Source organism: Globicephala melas, chromosome 10 (assembly GCF_963455315.2).
Source record: "Globicephala melas chromosome 10, mGloMel1.2, whole genome shotgun sequence".
In the NCBI taxonomy this organism is placed as follows: domain Eukaryota; kingdom Metazoa; phylum Chordata; class Mammalia; order Artiodactyla; family Delphinidae; genus Globicephala; species Globicephala melas.
This window is the reverse complement of record NC_083323.1, coordinates 28,688,251-28,710,337: the sequence shown is the minus strand read 5'-3', so window position 1 is coordinate 28,710,337 and position 22,087 is coordinate 28,688,251. Positions and strand designations below refer to the sequence as shown.

The following is a 22,087-nucleotide window of genomic DNA, read 5'->3' as shown; positions in this document are numbered from 1 at the left end:
TGTCATTCAAAGTCTTTAAGAATGTCTGAGATCATTCCAAAGAGGTGTGGGATTTCAAAACTAAAAAATGAGAGAATTAAATAAGAGAAATTAAGGTTTTAGTTTACTAAATTACATGATCTCCAGCTTCTATGCTGTTTTGTCATTAGGTAAAAACATGTTTTTTAAAAAATTAGTATTTTTTATAAATACTATAACCAAACATTATATAACCTATTATATAACTATATAACTATATAGTTATAACTATATAACTATATAACTATATATATTATATAACTATATAACTATATATAGGTTATATATTATATAACCTATTATATAACTATATAACCTATAACATTATAACCTATAACCAAACATTCAGAATGGCTCTTTGCTAAATACTGACCTAAAGTACTATGTTTGTCTATGTTCTTCTAACCAAAGCATTTTGCAACTGCAACTAGTGTTCTTATAAGATGCATCATCACAGTTCTTCCACAAATTTGGACAGACATCTATATAAACAAGTTTTGAAGTTACTAGTGAACCTGAAAATCATATCTAAGAAGAAACTTCAAATAAGAACTCAGAAGAGAGTGTGGGAGTGAATAACAACTTTAGCCTCAACTGGTCACAGTGAGGTTAATCAATACTGATGAAGGACACCTCAGGTCTTAAGACACTTGCCGAAGGTAGAGTGACCATACCTCCTTACTTGCCCTGGATAATCCCTGGAATGTCTCTTCAATATTCTCAACAGTGCTCAGATAGCCTAAACTGATGAAGAGAAAAGCAGCAGAGGATAAGATAAATTGGCTAGCCCCAAATCAGATTTTGCTGTGGGAGAAACTTCTTCCTTCTCTGGTTTTAGATAGTTGAGGAAGCCAACAAATATCTGCTGTAAGATATCAAGGTCAAAGAAGTTCATCCAAACTGAAACGAATGGGTTACTTCTCTTTTCAGAGTCTATTCTTACTTCATCAGTGAAGAGAGACTGTATTATTGCTGAAAAGAGTTGTGGGAGAAGAAATTATTTTATACACTAAAGGATTTTGTATGATTTTCTGTTAGAAAATATCTGATCAGTTGATTGTCTTCAGACTCTGGATTTCCACTGGCCAAATATTGTTTATCTTCTTGGAAGACTTTGGCAGGTTTTCTCTTCTTAGGAAATGAGTCAGTAAACAACAGCGAGACTTCAAAGCAAGGCTCAGGGTTATCTTCTGATTAATGAAATGACTAATTCCATCACTTATCAGAACACTGAGTCCTTCCTGTGGAACTGCAATCCTAGTATGTAAATAGAATGGGGGAACTGCAGGTTATCATTGTCATCATAAGAAACAACTCTACCGAAAGGTCCATATCAAAATGATAGAGTCCTAAAAGCTACGTGAGGTACAGCTGAACGTTGGGTGAACATAAAATTTTGGAGATTGGGAAACAACCTTGTTTCCCTTAATTTATGCTCAGTGTTACACTTTTCCAAATTAGGGCATTAACTTTCTCTCTAAAGTTTCTGTTGATTTCCCCCATTTCTCAATTCCCTTGCTCTCAATAACTGAAAGTCAAGAGTAGGGGATCGCATTCTGATTGTGCCTCTAACTTGTTATCTGAGCTTGAGAAAGTTATAGAACCTCAATAGTCCTAAATTTTACCACCCCTTAAATGGAAATCATAGGCCAGGAAAGCTCATAGTAATAAAAATAAACAAAAATAAATAAAATAGAAGTCCGGATGCTGCCCCCAGAGATTCTGATGTAGGAGATCTTGGTGAGCTTGGAAAAAAATAGAAATAAATGTATATAGAGAGAAGTAAATAAATATAGAGAGAGCTGTCTAGATGACTTTGATCATGAGCCAGTTTCAGGCACCACTGGACAATATTAGATTACCTCTGAGGACTTTTACAGACTTATGAATATGAAATCTATTCTATGGTAATAAAAAATTTTGATGTGAAATAATTTCCTCACTTCAAGGTGGACAATTCTTTAAATGGTAACTTTGGAATCATTCTGCATATCCTTGGTAATATTAAATAACCACTCATCTCGGTGAGAATGGAGAGATGAGAGAACAGAGGGAAAAATCAAATCAATAAAACCTGGCTTTGGGGGACTGCACCAGCAACTCTGGGCAGAATGAACTTTTGACTTTCCCTCAGTTATTTTGTTATGTAAACGTATCAATCAGGATATCATCAGAATATAGTTGTAGTGCTTAAGTGGGATAAGTGAGGGAAGTTACAAAGGGACCCTCTTCTTAAATGTGGACAGTGGGAAGGGAACCCTCAAATAGATGGCTCTGTAAAGAATGGGGAGGGAACCATTACCAGCATCTAGAGATTTGAGGTTGCCCAGCAAGAAGCATGGCCTTTAGTAGAGGGATAAAACCAACCTGCAGTAATGTGCCAGGGAGAAGGTCAGGGGACTGAAACCCTGGCCTCAATTTCCTCCCTTCTTCCACTGTGCTACTGGTGTCTACTGCCACCCACTGAATGATCCCAAATAGGAGAGGAAGGCAAGGATGATGCAATGCCTACTCATGCCAGTCTCCTGGGATACAAAGCAAGACATAGAGGGATGCTGAAGGACAAAATGTGATTAACCTGCACAAAGACTTAACTCTTCCCCAGTGGTTTCAAACTTACATAATGTGCTCAATTGCTCTTTTCACATCATGTTTTAGGCCCATACTTAAATTATTTTGGGGGCTTCCCTGGTGGCGCAGTGGTTGAGTCTGCCTGCCGATGCAGGGGACACGGGTTCGTGCACCAGTCCGGGAAGATCCCACATGCCGCGGGGCGGCTGGGCCCGTGAGCATGGCCGCTGAGCCTGCGCGTCCAGAGCCTGTGCTCCGCAACGGGAGAGGCCACAACAGTGAGAGGCCTGCGTACCGCAAAAAAAAAAAAAAAAAAAAAAAATTATTTTTGAATCCCTCATATTTTGAATAATCTATGTCAAAGTGTCCTTGTGATTTTTGGTTGAATCAAATTGAGGGGTCTGATAGATTAGACTGTCATTTGGTCTTCGTTGACATATAACAACATTCATGGCTGGTTTGTTCTTTCTCCCTTTGTCGAAATACCCACCTGAGAAATCACATACCGTGGGAATATTGCTTTGTGTGTACAGAAAGCTAGATAGACCTTGTAGAACAGCCTTCATGGCTGGTGCTCCCAGCTCTGATATCCTGATACACTCACCTCCACTATATAGGTGGGTTAGCCAGAGAAAGTCGATTAAACATATCAAATGATTACAACCTCTTTTCACCTCTGGCTCACCATCATTTTTCTAATCTCCATGGAAACTTAATATCCATGTCACTGAATTATTTGAAATAAGACAATTCTATGTAAAGGAAATATTGCTTACTTTCCATATACTACATCTCTAGTCATGGTTCCTGTGGACTTCTGATCATTTGTGTTGAACTTGGAAAGCACCTTACTAACTAATACTGGTAAATTATTTCTTAGAAAGGATTATTTTGGATACACATACTTTTTTTGTTAATTCTCTTGAACATTTATTTTAGATACTTTCGAATGATTTTATTTACAGACTATAGTTAAATGAGATCATGTATATAAAGGCATTAGTGTAAACATATGATTTATAGAAAACTCTCAATAAAAAGGTAACCATTATTATGTTTGGAGTTGCTAACAGTAGCTTACATTTGTAAAACTGTTGCATTTTTTTGGTCCTTTAATACATATTATCTCATTTACTTCTATGAAGTAGGTATCAGTAGGACTCCTTCATTTTGAGAAAATTAAGACTGAGTGGCTACCTGAGTTTCTCAAACAAGATCACACAAGAGAAAAGCAGCAAATCCCACATTTAAATTCAGCTTTTCTGATTTCCAAATCTGGTGATATTTTACTATACAATTTCCCTCTGTGGCAATCAGTTTGTCTCTCTGCACACTTACTATGTCATATTATCACATTTTCATTTCCCACACCAGTGAGTTCATGATGCTTCAAATATGAAACCAATCTCTTTCCTCAGCCTAGGGAAGGAACTTTGAGGAGCCCCATGTAGGGACTTGATGTGTTGTTGTGACAAACCAGGTTATTTTCTTACATGGACCCATTGCTCTAGGTACAAGACTCCTGAATTCTCTTGGCAAACACCACCTTCCTGGGTCCATGACTTAATTAACTACCAAGGATTCCATTTTTTTCTGAGCTTTGAGTCTTGCCTGTTATTGCCCTCTGTTATGGGCTGAACTGTGTCCTTCCAAAATACACATGTTGAAGCCCTAACCCCTAGTATATCAGAGAGTTACTGTATGTAGATATTGGTCTTTAAAGAGGTAATTACATTAAAATCAGGCCATTAGGGTAAGCCCTAATCCAATATGACTGGTGTCCTTATAAGAAGAGGAAATTCGGACTCAAAAAGGGACACTAGGATGTAAGCGCCCAGAGGAAAGATCCTGTGAGGACACAGCAAGAAGATGGCCATCTGCAAGCCAAGGAGAGAGGCCTCAAAGAAACCAACCCTGCCAACACTATGATCTTGGACTTCTAGCCTCCAAAACTGTGGGAAAACAAATTTCTGTTGGTTAAGCCACGCTGTTTGTGGTATTTTGTTATGGCAACCATAGCAAACTAAGATGCCATCTTCCTGAGGAGGAGTCCTAATTTGAGCTCACACATATTTTCTGGATCATCCTTCCTACTGACTTTCCACCTGTCTGCTTAGAGAGATTCCAGAGGCTCCCTAACTCCACACTCCCAGCTGTGACTCCTTCCCCATTGGCTTTATTCTGACTTACTTTTCTGATGTGAAAAACCTACCTGTCACCTCTGACAGCAGCTGTGGTTTTTCACTATACTGTTGTCTGTAGATGCAATAGTAGGCTTGGCCTGCCCTTGGATAAGAGATGTAAACAGTCCCCACCCATCACTATCAGAAGTGCCAGCGTCTCTGAATTCCTCCTGAATAAACTCTGATATTTTTCACCTCAAGCCTGCTTCAGGATATCATCTCCTTGGACTTGATTTCTGCCCACTCCCACCTTCCCTTTGCCTGTCCAATTCCTACCAATCCTTCAATTCTCCATTTAGAAATAACTTCTATGAGAAGCTTTCCTTGACCCCATGCAAGTGAGTCAGCCCCTTTGCACATGTTCTCCCATGCCATCCAACATTCACATCTTAATAAATTATAGTTTGGCGGTTCTCAAACGAGTGAGCCTCAGAGTCAAGAATGGGCTTGTTAAAGCAAAGACTGCTGGGCCCCAACCCAGAGTTTCTGGTTCAACAAATTTGGGACGGGCTCAATAATTTGCATTTTTAACAAGTTCCCTGGTGATACAGATGCTGCTGGGCCTGAGACCACCCTTTGAGAATGACTGCTACAGAGAAATAGCCTGTATTTATGGTTCCTTCCACTAACCTCCCCCATTTTACCTACAATAAATTATACATTCTGTAAGAGTAAGGATTTTGTCTTTCAAATAGCTGTGAGCCCAGGATTTTGTACAGTGCTAAGGGCATGATAGATATGCAACAAATAACTGTTTAATATATGAAAGAATGGAAATGGGAATTCTTTACACGGATAGAATTCTTTTTAGAGTAACAGCATGCTCAAAAAATTTTGTTGTACCAAGGATCATTTAAAATACACAAATAAGAGAAGCAGTACTCATTTAGAAAGGGCTAAGGGTCTAAAAGCATAATGTTATTTATACTGGTCTGGTATGTACACAAAACTGTTTTATAAGAACTCTGACTAGGGTTATTTTGCCTCAGGGAAATGTAAAATGTATAGCTCAAAAAAAGAAATGTAAAATACGATGTGAAAATGAGTCATTAGGAAAACTAGTTATTATCTAAGGAACACAGAAGGGAACCGGAAAGCAAATACAAACCAGAGGAGCTTCGAACACCCAGGATTCCTCCACTGGTAAAACTTCAAGTGGCAAATCGGAGTCTAGAAGACAGAAGAAATAAAGCCAAAAGTTTGACTCTGAAAACATCGTATGCAGAAGCAAAAACAGCTACATTCCCTCCAGGCCCAGTCGCTTTTACAAGAGTGATTTTCTTGAAGTTTTAATGTGCCCTGCAGCCCAACCCCCCAACCCCTGGCCTCCCTCTCAGCCTCCTTTCATGGTCCCATCAACCCATTAAGGCCAAGAGCATTGTACAGGGTCCAGCGGGCTGCACATCACTGACTCAGCTGAGCTACGTAAATATTAGTGCTCTGGGACCAGTGAGAAAGAAAGAGTAGTAGTGATTCACCAGCTCCTCAGCCCTTTTTCCAATATTTTTCTTTGAATAAAATGTCAAGACAAGCAGGTAGCGAGCCTCACTTTGCTGACTAGCTAGCTCACTAGCAATTTATGTTTCTGTGGACTCAAAAGTGCAAAGCAACGTCACTTCTTGAACATCTGAGGGGGTGAAAAGGGTCACCTCATGCATTTGCTGACCCAGTTGAGTTTCTCTTTAGCCATCCAGGAAAAGGTGGGCCCTCAGGTTCATGCCGCTAGCAAAAAGTCCCTTCTAAGCTAGTTCCCAATGTCCAGAAATTTAATCCAGCCTTCACGCTGGTATCAGAGTGTTGTCAGTATACCAGTTACATCTTATATCACCATTTCCTCTTCAGAATCCTGTAGTGGTACCCTTTGCCTATAGCTAGGGTAATCATAGGTCTCAGTTCAGCAAAGACATTCCTGGTTTACGCTCTCATCAGGGGAATTATTAATAGCACTCCTCTACGTCTCTCAAAAGGGTCCCAATTCAGACTATAAGTTACCTGGTCATCCTAACTATAGCATCACATATGAGACATTTTAGGATGTGGAGTCACCTTAAAGTCTGGTTTCATTTAATGCCATTTCTACCCCCGGTCACCAGCTATTCCTAATTAATTATTTTCTCTGAATATTTTTCATCTATGACTTTCCACAAGCAGTTCCTTTTGCCTGGATGTCCTTTCTGTCTCCACTCAACCGAATCATCCCCTTGTGAAATACCTAATTTTCCTCCAGGTCTTAGTTTAAAGGCTTCACAATATCTTCTCTTGCTTAAGTATTCCTGTTCAATGCCCATTTTGTATAGCAAACACATTTACTGTCCATTAAAGCACTGGGTACCTTATTTTGTAAATGTCTCCACAATAATCTATATCCTAGCCATAGGTAATTCTCAAAGATAGCAGTTATGCCTTTTCATCTTTACATGATATTGCAATGTTGAATGAATGAATGAATATACAGAGTGTACCTAAAGTAACCAAAGGGAAGTCAGAAATAGTTTGGAAGGAATATTTACTTCTGAGTGTTCTCCAAGTCCCCTCATTTTAGTCCAAGTGCCTAAACCAATCTGGAGCAACAAATGCACCCCAGGGCTCTGTTTAGAAGGATCTTCATATGTCCATCTCTTGCAGGAAATGAGATATCTTTCTTAATCAGGGAAAGCTCTGTGATCACTTCCTTGCATGGTCTCTGTGATTCACCATCTTTCTTACTGCCCAAGTTAGCTAACTTAACCTTATCAGGAACTATGCCAGTAGTCTGGTGGACCTGGCCTTTTCTTCCTCTTAGAAAAAAAGCCAAAAGAAAAATCCCTTCTAAGTGTTAGGGATGACTCTCTGAGCAGGCTTCCTCTCTTGTTCTACAAGTTGGATGGACTGCATTAGCCTTGGGCTATGCCTATACTGTGTAGTGCGAGTATAGTTCATGAAATTCAAACTGCAAAAATACTACATTACTCCTGATACTCCTGAGAAATGATATTAAATGAAGAAAGATAAACTGGCAAGAGGGGAGCTCTAAAATGGATTGGATTAGAGGTTTTTTATTTCTCTTCCAGCTTCCTTAGTTCTAAGTGTGTTCAACAAATTCTAGCATAGGGTGAAAGGTTGGAGATCAACACGAATATCTTGCATTTCTCAGCCTTTAGCATGTGGAGTGCCCACACCTTACATATTTTCTGCCAGGAAATGCTTCAGTGTCCAGTCTCCCATGTTGTCTCATTGCCTTTTGATACCAGTGGCTACAGTTAAAGCAAAATCTGCACGAAGTCTGGGATGATTTTAATGAAGAAGATTTAGTCCCAAAGGTTAATGGGGTTGCCCATTGTGTAAAGAGTAATGCCTTTCAATGGTGACAAAGTAATACTCATTAGCTTTCAAGACACCTCATCCATCATCAGTTTGAATTGTGTTTTGCTCCTGATGTAAAGTTTAATATAGAGTCCATCACAAAGTATCATGACTCCTTTTCCCAAGCTGACCCCAGGGGCATATGTCAGCCAACATCTGGGCACTACAACTGTGAGGTTTTCAAGAAGCCTGTGCATATGCCTCTTTTCAGGAGTAATTTGCTGAATAGCTCCTGTGCTCATTTGAAGCATGCACTCTGGCACCACAGGCACCAGTCCTAGTGTGATGGGTCCTATAAAATATTCAATCATGCATTCTATTATTTTAATCAAAGGAAGCATAGCATTGACATTTCAGTAAGTAAATGAAGGAACAAAGCAAGAACTTGTCATGGACGTTAGTACTCACACCCAAATGGAAAACAGATAGATTAACAAAGGGTCTTTTCAAAACAAATCTAAGTCATTATGTGTCAAGAAAAGCTACAGTTGTCCTTCTGCTTTTAGTGACTCCACGGATGGACAGTGGTGTTCCAGTCAAAACAAAACCCCCAAAACGAAAAAATAAATAAATAAAGTAAAAAGAAAAAAAAATGGTTAAGTGACTTTCACAGCATTTTCCCAACAGTCTGTGTTTGACATGGGCTTTTAAAAGCATTCTTTTGTTAGTTCTGTCAGTAGTAACCAACAAATCTCCTCCCTTAGAAATTACAAAGGCTTTTAAAATGCAAGAAAGAGGAAAGAACCACCACTGGAAGGGTCAGCAGTAAATAAGACCCTTAGGCATACAGCTATGATGAACGCTATTAATGGTGCCACTTCACGTTGCTACTTTCTGCTCATTTATTCTGGACAAATTCTAAAGCCGCAGGGGGACCTCACCGAGGAGCTCTAAAATGTTTGAGGTTCATAAAATTCATAGTTATGGGTGACTATCTAATTATATGATGAATCTTCACATGATTAATGATCTTGGATGTCAATGAAAAAGAATGTTTAACTACTATTTACAGATTCTTTCAAATTGTTAAAATAATTTGCTTTACTTATATATTATTTCAAAATTGTTTACATGTTTTTGCTCCCACCTAAGTTTTTCTTCACCTTCTTTACCTATATTCTTCCAATATTTTTCCTTAGTGTAAAAGCCATAATGATAAGCTCTGTTTTATTAAAAACACAAGGAATATTGGGATTTTGTTCCATTACTCTGAGGTCTATTTTTATACTCTCCAATAACTACTTTTGAAACATAATATACAATATAATGTAAATACAATTATTTTCTCATTTGGGAAATATATTTTAGAGTAAATACTAGCAATATACAATATATCTTTTGATAAAATGCAGAAGATTAAGTCAGGACAAATTCCTATTACGTGTCCTATTTTTATTTTAAACTTCATATTTCGTTTGTTTCCATGACTAGTGATTTTTTTTTCTTCTTTTCAGAGTTGTAAAAATTTTAATGACATCTACTTGCTCTTAAATCACTTGTCACAATAAAATCATTTTCCCCACAGCATTTACCTCATTCTAGTTAAAAGGTTGATTTAGACAGTTTGTTTTAAAATTGTTGTTTCAATTTGTAGGCTTTGTTGCATGGTAAATTTCTAAAATTTACAAATGTCAGTCATCCTTGCATGGAGTTGCACTTCAACTTAAATCTTTTCCCCTGAACTTGCCCTGATCCCAACTTGGGATACCCTCATGTCACTAAAGATCCTGATTTCCTACAACACCCTCGGAATTTTGTAGAAAGTTACCTCACAACTAATCTACTAAATTACACATGATTCTAATTTTCTTCTCATGTTTTACGGTTTTCATTTTAATATTGCATAAATTATCTGCCCAACCATTCACAAGATTTTTTTAAAGGCTGAGCGACAAGTGACAGGCAACTACTAAGCCTATTAAGGTGAAACTGTTAAGCCTGGAAGAATATTTATACAGACTGACTTCCTGCACAATGGGCTCAACAAAGCTAATGTAATTCACACAGATTTTCTATGAGAACACAAATTAATCAGAATGAAAGGATGACAACCCAGGAGCACAATGAATGTGTTCTGTGGCACGCGCGCACACACACACACACACACACACAGTGTTCCACAAACTTGTATTCAATGACACACACACACACACAACTGATAATGAATAATTTTAGAAGCAGCTACTATGTTTTCAATTGAATCTAAACAGAGAGGAAAAAAGGCTTTTCTATTTGTTCCTACCTGCAAATTTGGAAGATGGGGGAGGAGTGTTTGGGGGCACGAGGTAGTGTTGGCCTTTGGTAAGGCTACACAGAAGGGAGAATTAAAACAAGACTTGAAGGCACTGAATTCACGAGGTGAGAAGAAAGCAGGAGATTCCAGAAGTACCCATGAGGAGCTTGGCTTACTTCACAGCTTTGCCAAAACACAGGAAACTCCGTTACTCTAAGAAAATATCTACTTCATTGTAAGGAGAACTAGAATTTGACCTGTTATAATTGTGTCTGGCTTATTGGCTCTATACATTTGTAGATATGAGTGGTAAAATCCAGATATTTAAACATTTCACAATTAATGTTAGAACAATTATCTATCGATTAGTAATCGTGCACTTTTTACAACGACTATCACAGGTAACAGAATCATGTGTAGGTACAGAAAAATGAAATTAGCAATGTTAAATTTTGGTGTCTCCAGTCAGTCCATATCTCCTCTATCCTTTCGGTATCTAGCAAGACCCTATCCTTTTTCTGCTCACCACCCCCATGGAGAAGAAGTTAAGTGCAAATTTGCATGTTTCTCCTCCCACAAGTGCCTCAAGTCCCACAGAAAACAAAATGCATACCTCCCAAGTTTAAGACTAACTAAATGCTAGGTAGAGAGGTTAAGATACAAAAGGAGTAGCAAATTCTTTTTATTTTATTTTATTTATTTTTGCCTTCAAGGAGTTTAAATACAAATACATAGAGAAAACTAGAAATCAACATGATTCTAAAATTATTATTATTATTGTTATTATTATGTTGTTGTTTTTTTTAAGCAGACAAGTATAAAACTAAGGAATTTCTCAGATGGCCAAGTCTGGAGCCAAAACACCTGGCACAGGAAAGTGAGAAAATAAAATGTAAGTCTTGAATAGAAAACGGCAATGGGTTAATTTCTGCTAGGGTTCAACATGTTATGCCATGGCAAACAAATAAGAATCTTGCTGGGTCTCAATTGATCAGATTCCTTTAATTTACTAAGACTGCATAGTAAACTAAATTGTTAGCTGCTGGTTGGCTACAAAAACCCAGCTGAACTCCTGGGAGCTACTGTACAGCCGCCTTCTTAAAACCTGTCCCAATGTGGACCAAACTGATGTCGAAAAAAGAAGATAACTCTTCCCAAAGTGCCTTATTTCAGCTATTCAAATTCATCTTCAGAAACCCAGGGGACGTTTCCCCTCAACACTGTATTCTGTACCGCTTAAAGTGAGCAAAGTTTCCTCCCAAAATTTCTTTGTGCTCCATTCACTCTGGTAGAATTCTTCATGAATTTCTTGGCCTATACCTGCCATATATTTGGCCATCCTTGCTCATAGACCACTGTAAACCACTTCTGCAATCCCAGGCTTGGATCTTGAATCTTTTCTCTTTCTCGAAGTCTTCCAGTTTAACCGATATACTCACGTTACAGATTCCCTGTTATTATATGTCTAAATTGCATTCTGATCTCTTGCAACCAGAAGTAAAAAGGGATTTTCTTAAAACAAGCAAGCAAGCAAGCGACAGCAAATGAGGTCACATTCCAAGCCCCAGTAACAAATATTGGGAAGTCTAAAACCTAAACATATTTTAAAGAATTAGAATTAGACACAGATTTGCTCTTTTTCCCCCCCTCAAGAAGAGGTTTCCCTTCCTGCTAATAAAATTGCTTTATGTTACGAAATTTTGGTTCAGTTCGGCTCTGCCTCCTTCTTGCCCAGCTAAATAGATGGCTGATGGAAAACAAAAGTTTAGGGCCTGATCTTTCCCATTTGGCAACTTTCATTTCCTGATAATATTAGATAATTAACAAATTGTGTGTTCTAATGCTTTGTCACTTCAAGTGCATTTGGGGAAAATACTTCTTGTGCCTACTGAGTAATGGTTCAAATGAAAGAACACGATCAAAAGAATGCTTTATCACCACGCATAGAACACACTGAATATTTATGATTTTAATTGTTACACACCATGTGCATAGTCGTTTGGACAATTATATACACCTTTAAAGGTCAAGGGAAGAGGATGATTTGATGACTATGACTTTATAATTCATGATGAGCAAGTCCTTTAAAATTTCTATTAACTCAAAATGAAAATTTATAAAAATTCTTTGAAAAACAACCCCACCTCAGTATTCTCTATATGGTAACTGGTATTTTTGTGTATTTGTGAAATCTAGATGCTTTTGGATTAAAAAAAAAAGGAATATTGACTACTTCTTAGACTTCCTGCCTCTTTACTAAAAGGATAATTTGGAACTGGGAAATGCAGTTCTATTCCTAAATTTATTGTTTACAAAAACACATGCTAATGTAACAGCGTATGAGTATTTAAAGGAAAAATGCCAAACACGCCGTGACAGGCAAAATGTATTTAGCTGTTTGCTTCAACTATGCTACTCTCATTCTGCAGCCTACCCTCTCCAAGACCAAGTATTTTTGAGAGTGAGGCTAAAAATAGCCAGCCAAGCCTAACAACTAGCTTCTGATTGGCTCGGTGCAAAGACCATTCAGCCAATGAAAGCTTCTGGGAACAAAAGCAATTCTTTTGTGTGTGAGATGCTCAACCCACGTCAAAACAGCTTCAGGCTGTAGAAATGATTTTGGTTGAGATTTAACAAGGTAATAATGCATTTCAGCCCTCTGAAAGGTTTGAAGCAGAACAATGGGGGTAGTGAAATCTACAAAACAAATGGAGCGCTCAGGCTTTCAGGGGATGAATCATCCGGGCTCTTGAGCTACATAACATTTGCAAACCCAGAAGAGTAAGAGCGCTAGGATTCTTTTTTTCTTTCTCCCTGATACTTTAAATTATTTTCCAAGCGTTTTCTCTGACCAAGGAAAAAGCAAATCAAAGGCGTAGTGTCCCGACTATGCACAAATGTGTTATTACGCTGATTTGCTGATGAACAGAAAGCAACTCACCCACGATTCCCTTAAATCGCACAAAGAGAAGACAAAAATTTATGTGCCGTGGAGGGTAGGTAGTAAAGCTCCCGAAACTTTGGACTTGGGTTTCTGGGCATCAAAAATATCTCTTGTTCTCAAATTAAAGGCAGTTCTGGATTAACGATGTGATAGCTCGCCCGATAAACACAGTACAGCAGGACCTGATATGAGGCAGAAGCCTTGAGCTTTGGGAGGTTTTGGTCATCGTCAAGGCATTTCGCCTCTAGGGGTCGCTGTTGCACAGCTGACGAATCTCTTCAGTCTGCTTCCCCCTTTAATCTTACATGAAAGGAGAAAATGGGCTTGGTAGGTGCCTTCCAGGTAGGACAAAAGGAAGTGGGGGAGTCAGCGTTTGAAACCCTTAAGCATGGTCTGCGGTGATCACCATGGGACAAAGCATCCCATAACAATACAGATTACTTCGCATGGAACTGAAATGTTGTACAGGACAAAATGTTGCTATAGTAACCATTAGAAATGTTACATAACACATAGGCGCTCATAAGCCATTTCATGGTTTTAAACTGGCTTTATTGAGCAGGTGATAACTGAAAGACAGTGTGACGCTTTGTAGGCTCCAAGCTGTAGGAAATACACAAGGACGCACACTTTAATCTCTTGTGTAGAAAACCTGTACAGGTTACTGCTGACAAGGAAATACAGATTGCAAATACATTATTTACATGTTCTCTTCCCAGAAAACTACAGGTTCAATGCATTTTGTCTTCAATATAGCTTTTCTGATAAATGACTATCAAATGAAGCCTTAATTAACTTTTATTCTTGGTGTGACATAAAAGACCTAAGTAAATCAAACATTTCAGTAAAATAGAATTATAATTTTATTATGTGACTAGGTGTACGCAAAGAGCAATATTTCTTTAAAAGTTACCTGTTTAAGGAAATGCATAGTCAAAAAATATCGCATTTGCTAATTATTGGTCCCAATTGCATTTATGAGCCCTAATAGACCTTTTGCCATAAAACATGGATGGGAGAAAGGGTGTTTGCTGAGAGGAGTATCCTATTCTCCTAACAAGTCATACAAAAACTAGAGAGGTGATATACCTTTTTTTTGCATTCACTTTAAAATAGTTTCCTGTGGGGAAAAATCAACCTAGGAATTATATTCCTAAACAACTAAATCCTCAGAGGATTGTATATATGTAGTTTTTAACATTCCGTGTCTAGAAAGAATGTGGGTACTGTTCTCTTGAAGTACTTTTGTGAGTTTTATAGTTTTGGTTTTATCATGTTGGCCCAGAGCCAGTTAAAGGAATTCTCACCAACTGTGTAGTTACACTACCCATGAGGGAGTAACCAGCGCTTAGTTTAGGATGGGTGGTTTCAGTGGAAGAGGCTGCGAGAGCTATCCGTTCCTTATCTCCTGGTGCCTTCAGCTGCTGAGTTGCTCAAGGCCCAGCCCTGACAGCTGTCCCTTCATCAGGGTGCTCTGTAAGAGGAGAATAGAGAAGAAGGAACTCAAAAATCTTCTCCTATCTGCCAGGGCAACTCTGAAGCTGGAGTCAAAAGCACAGAGTAACCTCCTTTCCTCCTCTTCTTAGAGGCCAAAAGTATTCCTCACAGGAAATAAAGGTGCTTTCTTTTCTCAACTGGTCATCAGTATGAAGCCTTATATGAACGTCTGCATAAAATGTATGTTTTAAAAATATTATTTTCCCCATTTCCCCCTGGTTTCCTTTCTGTTTTGCACCCATGCTTTCCATTCTAAGGGGTAATAGATTCTGTGGCTCAGGTTCATCCCTTCAGAGACAAATGTGGTAAAGCAAAAAGCAGAAGACTGAAAGCCTTCCTGGCTTTGGTTTCCAGGCCTACACCAATAATTAAGGAGAGAGTCTTATTGACAGTGGGCCCCAGAGCAGTGGAACCAGAGCCCTGGTCCCCAGACGAATGCTGGAGAGGCAGGATGACTCCAGAGTTGAACACTAGACCTTGGAAGCCCAAAAGAGTGAGGTGGATACAGGGAAGGATGACTACACCCAGGCTCCCACCTCTCCAAAGAGTCCCACCTGAGAATGTCAGACAAGCATGTGAGAGCTACCAGACCTCAAGGGGATCTCTTGGATAGTGAAAAAATCAGAAGTGACCATGTTAGCTGGGACATGATGGTCCCTGTGTTCCTTGTGTTCGGGAAGATTTAAGTCTCCCAGTCTCTGATACTATTTTGGGAAGGCTACAGGAATTCTTGTCACTATGGTGGAATTGGGTCTTGGAGTTAAAAGTAGGTTAAGAAAAATAATACAAAAGCCATTTCTTGCATACCTGAGATTTAAATCATACAAAAACCATACTTTATACTTTCTAACAACTATGTTACTCATTACTTCCTCTAATCTTCAGTATGATCCTATAAAGGAGTTAGGTGTTTATCATTTAGCATCAATAAAGCAAGCCATTTTCATTTAAACGTTATCCTTCAAAACACTCACTAGAATTTGTCATTATTATAATCTCCATCTAATAAACATTTGAGGGATTTGGCAAAGACCATTCAGGCTTTGTCTTCTGTGCCAAAACAAAATTGATAATTGGGGTACTCTCCTGGGTAATTTTTATTTTCAAGTTCTCTTTTTTTTTCAAAATTACCTGTATCACTCATGTTTTATTGTTCATTTTGGAAACAGAACCACAGTCTCTGGAAAGAGCACTGACTTGGACGTTAGATTTTGAGATTAACTGCTACATAAGTACTTAGGATTTAGTCAGTTATAGGTGCCAGGGAGAAACTGGTCATAGCTGGGAAGCTCGGAGTTGAAGGCGAAAGGATACAAAAGACAAGAAACCATAGCTATGCACTGCATGGAGAGTTTTGGTCAAAGACCAAAAGCCTAGTAATTCTACAATTAGTAGAGTTACTTCTCTACAATTAGTAGAATTGCTGCTACAAAACTATAGAAGTAACTCTACAAAGAAGTCCACAATGATGACATTATGGATAGACAAAGAATCTAGATCCTGAGAAACACAGCTAGAACTAGAAGCAGTAGGCAACAAATCTGAAGTCCAGAGAATCACAGGTAGGGCTACAGGGTTAGCAGGACATCTTGGTTAACAGTGGATCAGAGCATCCTTTTCTGTGAAGCCCAGAAGCAGCCCGAGAAGCCATCTCAATAGTGCCTTAAGAAACCATAGATAATCCATTGGAAATTACAATTTTAGGTCTCTATAAAGCAAATACATCAATATGTCATATTGGAGAATGAGAATAATGGTTCTACAGGGTAGGGTAACTATACATCCCAGATTTCCCAGAATGGTCCTGGTTTACATCCCCTGTTGCTGCGTAATTATTAATATTTGTTGCTGCATAATTATGAATATCACCCCATTCATTCTCAAAAGTGTTCCAGTATGAACTACAAATTATATGGTTCCTCTACTGGGCAAATATCGAAGCATCTAAGCCCTATTTCTGACTGGTCATGTCATCTTCAGGTTGTGTAAAATCTGTTAGTCAAGTCAGTGAAGAAAGCAGACTCCCTGAGTATTTGATACTACGGAGATAGCATTTGTCTTATGAAAATCTATCATGTCTGTATGGACTCTGAGCCTCAGATTCCCTTCTAAGGGAAATTAATACCTATATCCAAACTTACACAAAAGTAAGTAGTGACATAAGATGTACTCAATGTGTTATGTATCCTTTAAATCAGAGGCTCTGAGAGTTGGTAAAGCATAGTTTATCTAAAACTGCTGGATAAATTCCAGGTGCTGTTACTGTTTGTTTTACTTATGTATTCATTCTCTGAACAGTTACAGAATGCCTAGGTAAAGAAGCAAATGTGAAGCACATGTACTGCCACTTCCAGTTTCCAGCTCCCGTGGCAGACATCACCAATTGATTATGGAATTCTTTCCTCTTAGAACAGGCTCAACATCAGAATCCTCCTTCATAAGTGCTCCTGGCACCCACACCAGTAAAATAGAATTGATACTAGAGCTGAAACTAACCTTCTGTCTATCCCTGGCCTCCTGTATGTTGGACACTGTATTAGGAAGCATAAGAATTTGTCATTGATTTGAGGTTCCTCATCTATCGGTGGAAGGAAACAAATAGGCCATTCGTTGCAGTGACAGAAGGACTCAGCGATGCTTGTACAACAGATACCAATCACATCACTGTCTACTGATAATGGACCTATATACAAAATCTAGAAGTATTATAGATGAAAACCTGGGACAGTCCAAGGAAAGCTTTGCAGTTAGAAGTTACATAAATTGAAACTTGAAGGTTACTTAGAAATAATCAGACTAAGAAGAGGGAAGGGAGTTCAAAGCAGAAGGAGCAGCATGTGCAAAGTCATTGTAAACAGGATGAGTGGGAATAGAATGAGGTGGGACATGGAGGTGGTGACAGAGAGGTTGGCATGCTGATACAGAAGTGTTTGGTTTTAAGGAGTTAGTGCAAAATAGAAGTTAGAGCTATGTCCACATTGAAAACAACTCATGAGGAATTTAAAAAACTCACCAATTAATTGATAGTTCTGAAACTATTTTGATAGAATCTATTTTTTTAAATATCTTTATTGGAGTATAATTGCTTTACAATGGTGTGTTAGTTTCCGCTTTATAACAAAGTGAATCAGTTATACATGTACGTATGTCCCCATATCTCCTCTGTCTTGCGTCTCCCTCCCTCCCACCCTCCTTATCCCACCCCTCTAGGTGGTCAAAAAGCACCGAGCTGATCTCCCTGTGCTATGCGGCTGCTTCCCACTATCTATCTATTTTACGTTTGGTAGTGCATATATGTCCATGCCTCTCTCTCACTTTGTCACAGCTTACCCTTCCCCCTCCCCATATCCTCAAGTCCATTCTCTAGTAGGTCTGTGTCTTTATTCCCATCTTACCCCTAGGTTCTTCATGACCTTTTTTTTCCCTTAGATTCCATATATATGTGTTAGCATGCGGTATTTGTTTTTCTCTTTCTGACTTACTTCACTCTGTATGACAGATTCTAGGTCCATCCACCGCACTACAAATAACTCAATTTCGTTTCTTTTTATGGCTGAATAATATTCCATTGTATATATGTGCCACATCTTCTTTATCCATAGAATCTTTTTAAAATTAATTAGACAATAAAGAATTTATTAAATCAACTGCTCCCTCCCACCATCACCACCACTTTGGCTTAATGTAGCCACAGATACAGATTCCATCATTTCTCGTTTGGTCTTTTGCTTCTTTCTCCTCAAACTCCCATCTTAAATAAAGAACAGACAGCACTGTCTTCCCTAATACATTAGTCAGAGTCATAATGTTTGTTTGTTGTTTATGGTTTTCAACCTAAGTTCAGGCCAACTTTAGCTATGATATCTGCATTTAAATATAAAACATGTATTTGCTGAAGACAAAGTAAAAAATCATGGTGGTATTTTATTTTAGTATGTGGAAGTTTCAGTTAATGGACCTTCAAATATTATTAGAGATGTAACTTGTAAATTTTCTTACCCATAAGCCCACAGGCCCTCCAGACCAATCTTCAGAGTATTTAATCAAGCTCCATTCTTTGGACTCTCTTTCTAGTTGTGCCTGCCTTACTCAGTAAAATTTATTTAGCTTTGTGCACTGGACCTCCACTAATTTTAAGCCATATTTGTGTATCTATCTTATACAGCTAGCTTTGAGTTCTAAACTACCCACTGCTCTAGTCTGCCATTAGAATTATTCAGAATTATCTTCTAGAGCACCTGGAAAGCCTCTCTTTATTTCCAATATCCCCAGTTCCATCCCAAGTACCCTGGGGCTTCCTCTGTTACTTAAAAATTGTGTCCTCTTCAGAAATTTAAAAAAATTTTGTAGATTATAAATGTCCTGAAATAATTGAATGAATCCCTTTAAGGGGACTATTCATTATTCTGCCCAAGTTTCACTGAAGCAAAATAATTTTTGAATCTATCCATACATGTGATATAGTTTGTAAATTTAGAGGTAGTTTTTCTGAAGATAAATATTAAAAGTAAATTATAGTTGGGTTTTTTGGTAGAAGGTTTTTTTCTTTTTTATAGTTCTCTGATGGTTATGACTGATATGAAAACCTCAAAATATTTTGGGTTTGGTTCAGATAAGCATCTGTGACTTTGAATGTTATTCCAAACTCTTGAGTCCATAAATTAAAAATGCATGAGCAAATGGCTTATGCCAGATTTTTACTCTCAGATAAAATCAGCTTCAGCAACAAAGCATGAGAATGACAAGTGCAATATAAATTGTACCTGATCTACAGGCAATCTCATGCTTATGAGCAGGTTCTTTCCCAAGAGTTTATGTGTAAGTTGCTTAGAACCCAGAATCAGTTCCTCACTGAAACACTGCTACATGGTGGTGAGGTACGTAGGCCCACCCATCAGAGCCTGGCATGGAGTGCTAAAGCTTCTGACTACCTTTTGTCTTGATCTCTGAGTTGGAGAAGAGTAATATCAATAATATAGTGAATTACTCAGCTGTACATGTATTAACTTCTTTAGCAACAACTCAGAGATAGGCATTACTTTCATCCAAAGTTTGTGAGGACGAAGAGATCAAGTGACCTGCACACAGCACTCATGAGGCATAATTTGGACCCCGGCATTCTGGCTTCAAGGCTAATGTCCTCAACCACCTCTTCCAGAAAGGGCTGGAAGAGGGGTGGGGTTGGATGGGGAGGGGTGGGCAGAAGAAGCTCTTAGATCAAATGTATAAGTGAGGGGAGAAGATAATGGGAATGTGGAGTTGAGAACAGCTAGCTGTTCTGGAAAGGTACTCATCTTTAACAGGGTGGAATTCTTCCTTCATTCCTTCCTCCTATTCCTAATTCCTTTTTAATCTTCTCCATTATTTTAATTCTCATATCCTCGCTTATTTTTTCCTTCTTTTCCTTCTTACACCACCGCAGATTTACTATTAAAGGTCAATTGGGTAAGAGGAAAAACAGGATTGGAGTTGGACTGGATAAGGGTGACCCACTGTTTTGATGTGCCCACGCCACAGAGGTTTCTGAAGATACCGGATTTTTGGATTTTTTCATTCTAAAACTAGGAAAGTCCCTGGCAAACTAGGACTAATTTGGTGACTTACTGTGTGTATGACAGGAAGAAGACTCTATAGAGAGACAAGGAGAAGGAAAATAAAGACCAAAAAGAATTCCTCAGGAGCACTGACCTTCCCTCTATGAGCTGAATTTCAAGTAGCTGGGTGGACTTTAAGCTTTAAACTCAAAGTACATTGGGAACATTAAGCAAAAGTTTTTGCTTGATAGTTTCTCCCCAGTTCTTAAATAGTATTTAGACATGTTAAATTTGGCCTCAATTTAGGTCAAAAGATTTTGAAAGAGTATAGGGCAGAGTGGGAAGAAGCTTTAATCTGATGAAAGCAACTGGAAAAACAACTCTGTTAAAAGTTTCCTTGTCCCTAGAGGAAAGAAATATTCAGATTACTCAATGGCATTTTATGTTGTTTTTCTTATTTAGTGATTGAAGGAACAAGTAACATTGCTATTCACTTAAATTTCATACATAATGAATAGTTTCTGTGATGATTATTAAATTATATCTTATTAAGAAGTAGGTTGAAATACTCTATAAAACTCTATGCTATCTACTATATTTTGGTTTGCTCTAAAGTACAGATTTATTAGCTATCACTTAAATGACTGTCTTTATCTTCTTAAAATTATAATTGGTTGAGTTTATTTTTTTAGTATTTTAAAATATTAAATGAATAAAAATTTGTTTACCATTATTGACTTTAAATGAGTATTTTCTTTCATGAAAATGAATTTTGAAGAGGATTACAATGAAAACCAAATTCCCAAGTCTGCAAAAATAACCTCTGAAACGCTTTATTGATTGTTCAAAGGTCCTTATATATTTTAAATTTGTTTTTAGAGATGGCATGTTTTAAATAGATAAACTTCCTAGAATACTCTTTATGAAATACTTTTCAAGTTAGAAATATCATGGAATACTAATGCAGTCTTTCTAGGTAAACCTATAAAAAGAAGCTAAATAGAAATTTTAAATGCCCATTATTCATGATTTTTATAATGAAAATTCTATACCATTTTGAATATCAAAGGTGAACCTTCTATTATTTTCCTCCTTCTGGCACTAAAAAGAAAAAACAGAAAAAGATTTTAAAAAATCTATACAACACCCTCAACTCAAACCTTGGTTAATATATCAGTCAATTCTGGCTGAAATAACAAACAACTCTAAAATATCAGTGGCTTATGACATAAATATTTAGTTTTTGTTTATATTACATGAGGACTAGGGCTCAACTGGATCTCGCTCCTCGTGTCTTCTCATTCTAGACCTAGACTAAAGAAGCAGCCGCTCTCCCCTGGGACTTGCTATTTTCATGGCAGAGAGGAGGAACTCAAATGCGAACTGAGTTTGATGCAAACACCTGGTATCACATATTATATCACCTGAACCCATGTAAAGAAAACCTGCACAAGTCCCGTGTCTCGCCTTTATTCTCACATTATTACCAAACTCACAACACTTTTGACACCAGATGGGTGGGGTTTTTTTACCCACCAAGCAATTCCGGGACACCAGTTGGGTGTTCTACAATTTAACTCAGTTCTGACAGTATCTACCTGTAGATAGTGTCAGATCCTACAGGTTAAGGGCTCAGTGTCACGAGACTGCCCCCGCCCCTTCAGATGCCAATTGCAAGTCCAGGTTGTCACCTGTGCTTCTGACTCATAGGCACTAAATCAGAGGCTCACACCACCCCCTTCTCAGATTCGATTAATTTGCTAAA

The 22,087-nt window shown here is 38.1% G+C and overlaps 1 long non-coding RNA gene across 1 annotated transcript in view; it reads right to left on the bottom strand.

Annotated features, from left to right (window-relative positions):
* The window catches only part of LOC138842822 (uncharacterized), a 139,944-nt gene extending 126,491 nt beyond the window's left edge, over positions 1–13,453 (bottom strand). The window contains exons 1-2 of the long non-coding RNA XR_011377749.1: positions 13,289–13,453; positions 5,881–5,942 (exon numbers count right to left, since the gene is read on the bottom strand). This is a non-coding gene — a long non-coding RNA (uncharacterized lncRNA). The remainder of the gene's footprint in view (positions 1–5,880; positions 5,943–13,288) is intronic.
* Between the last annotated feature and the right edge of the window lie 8,634 nt (positions 13,454–22,087).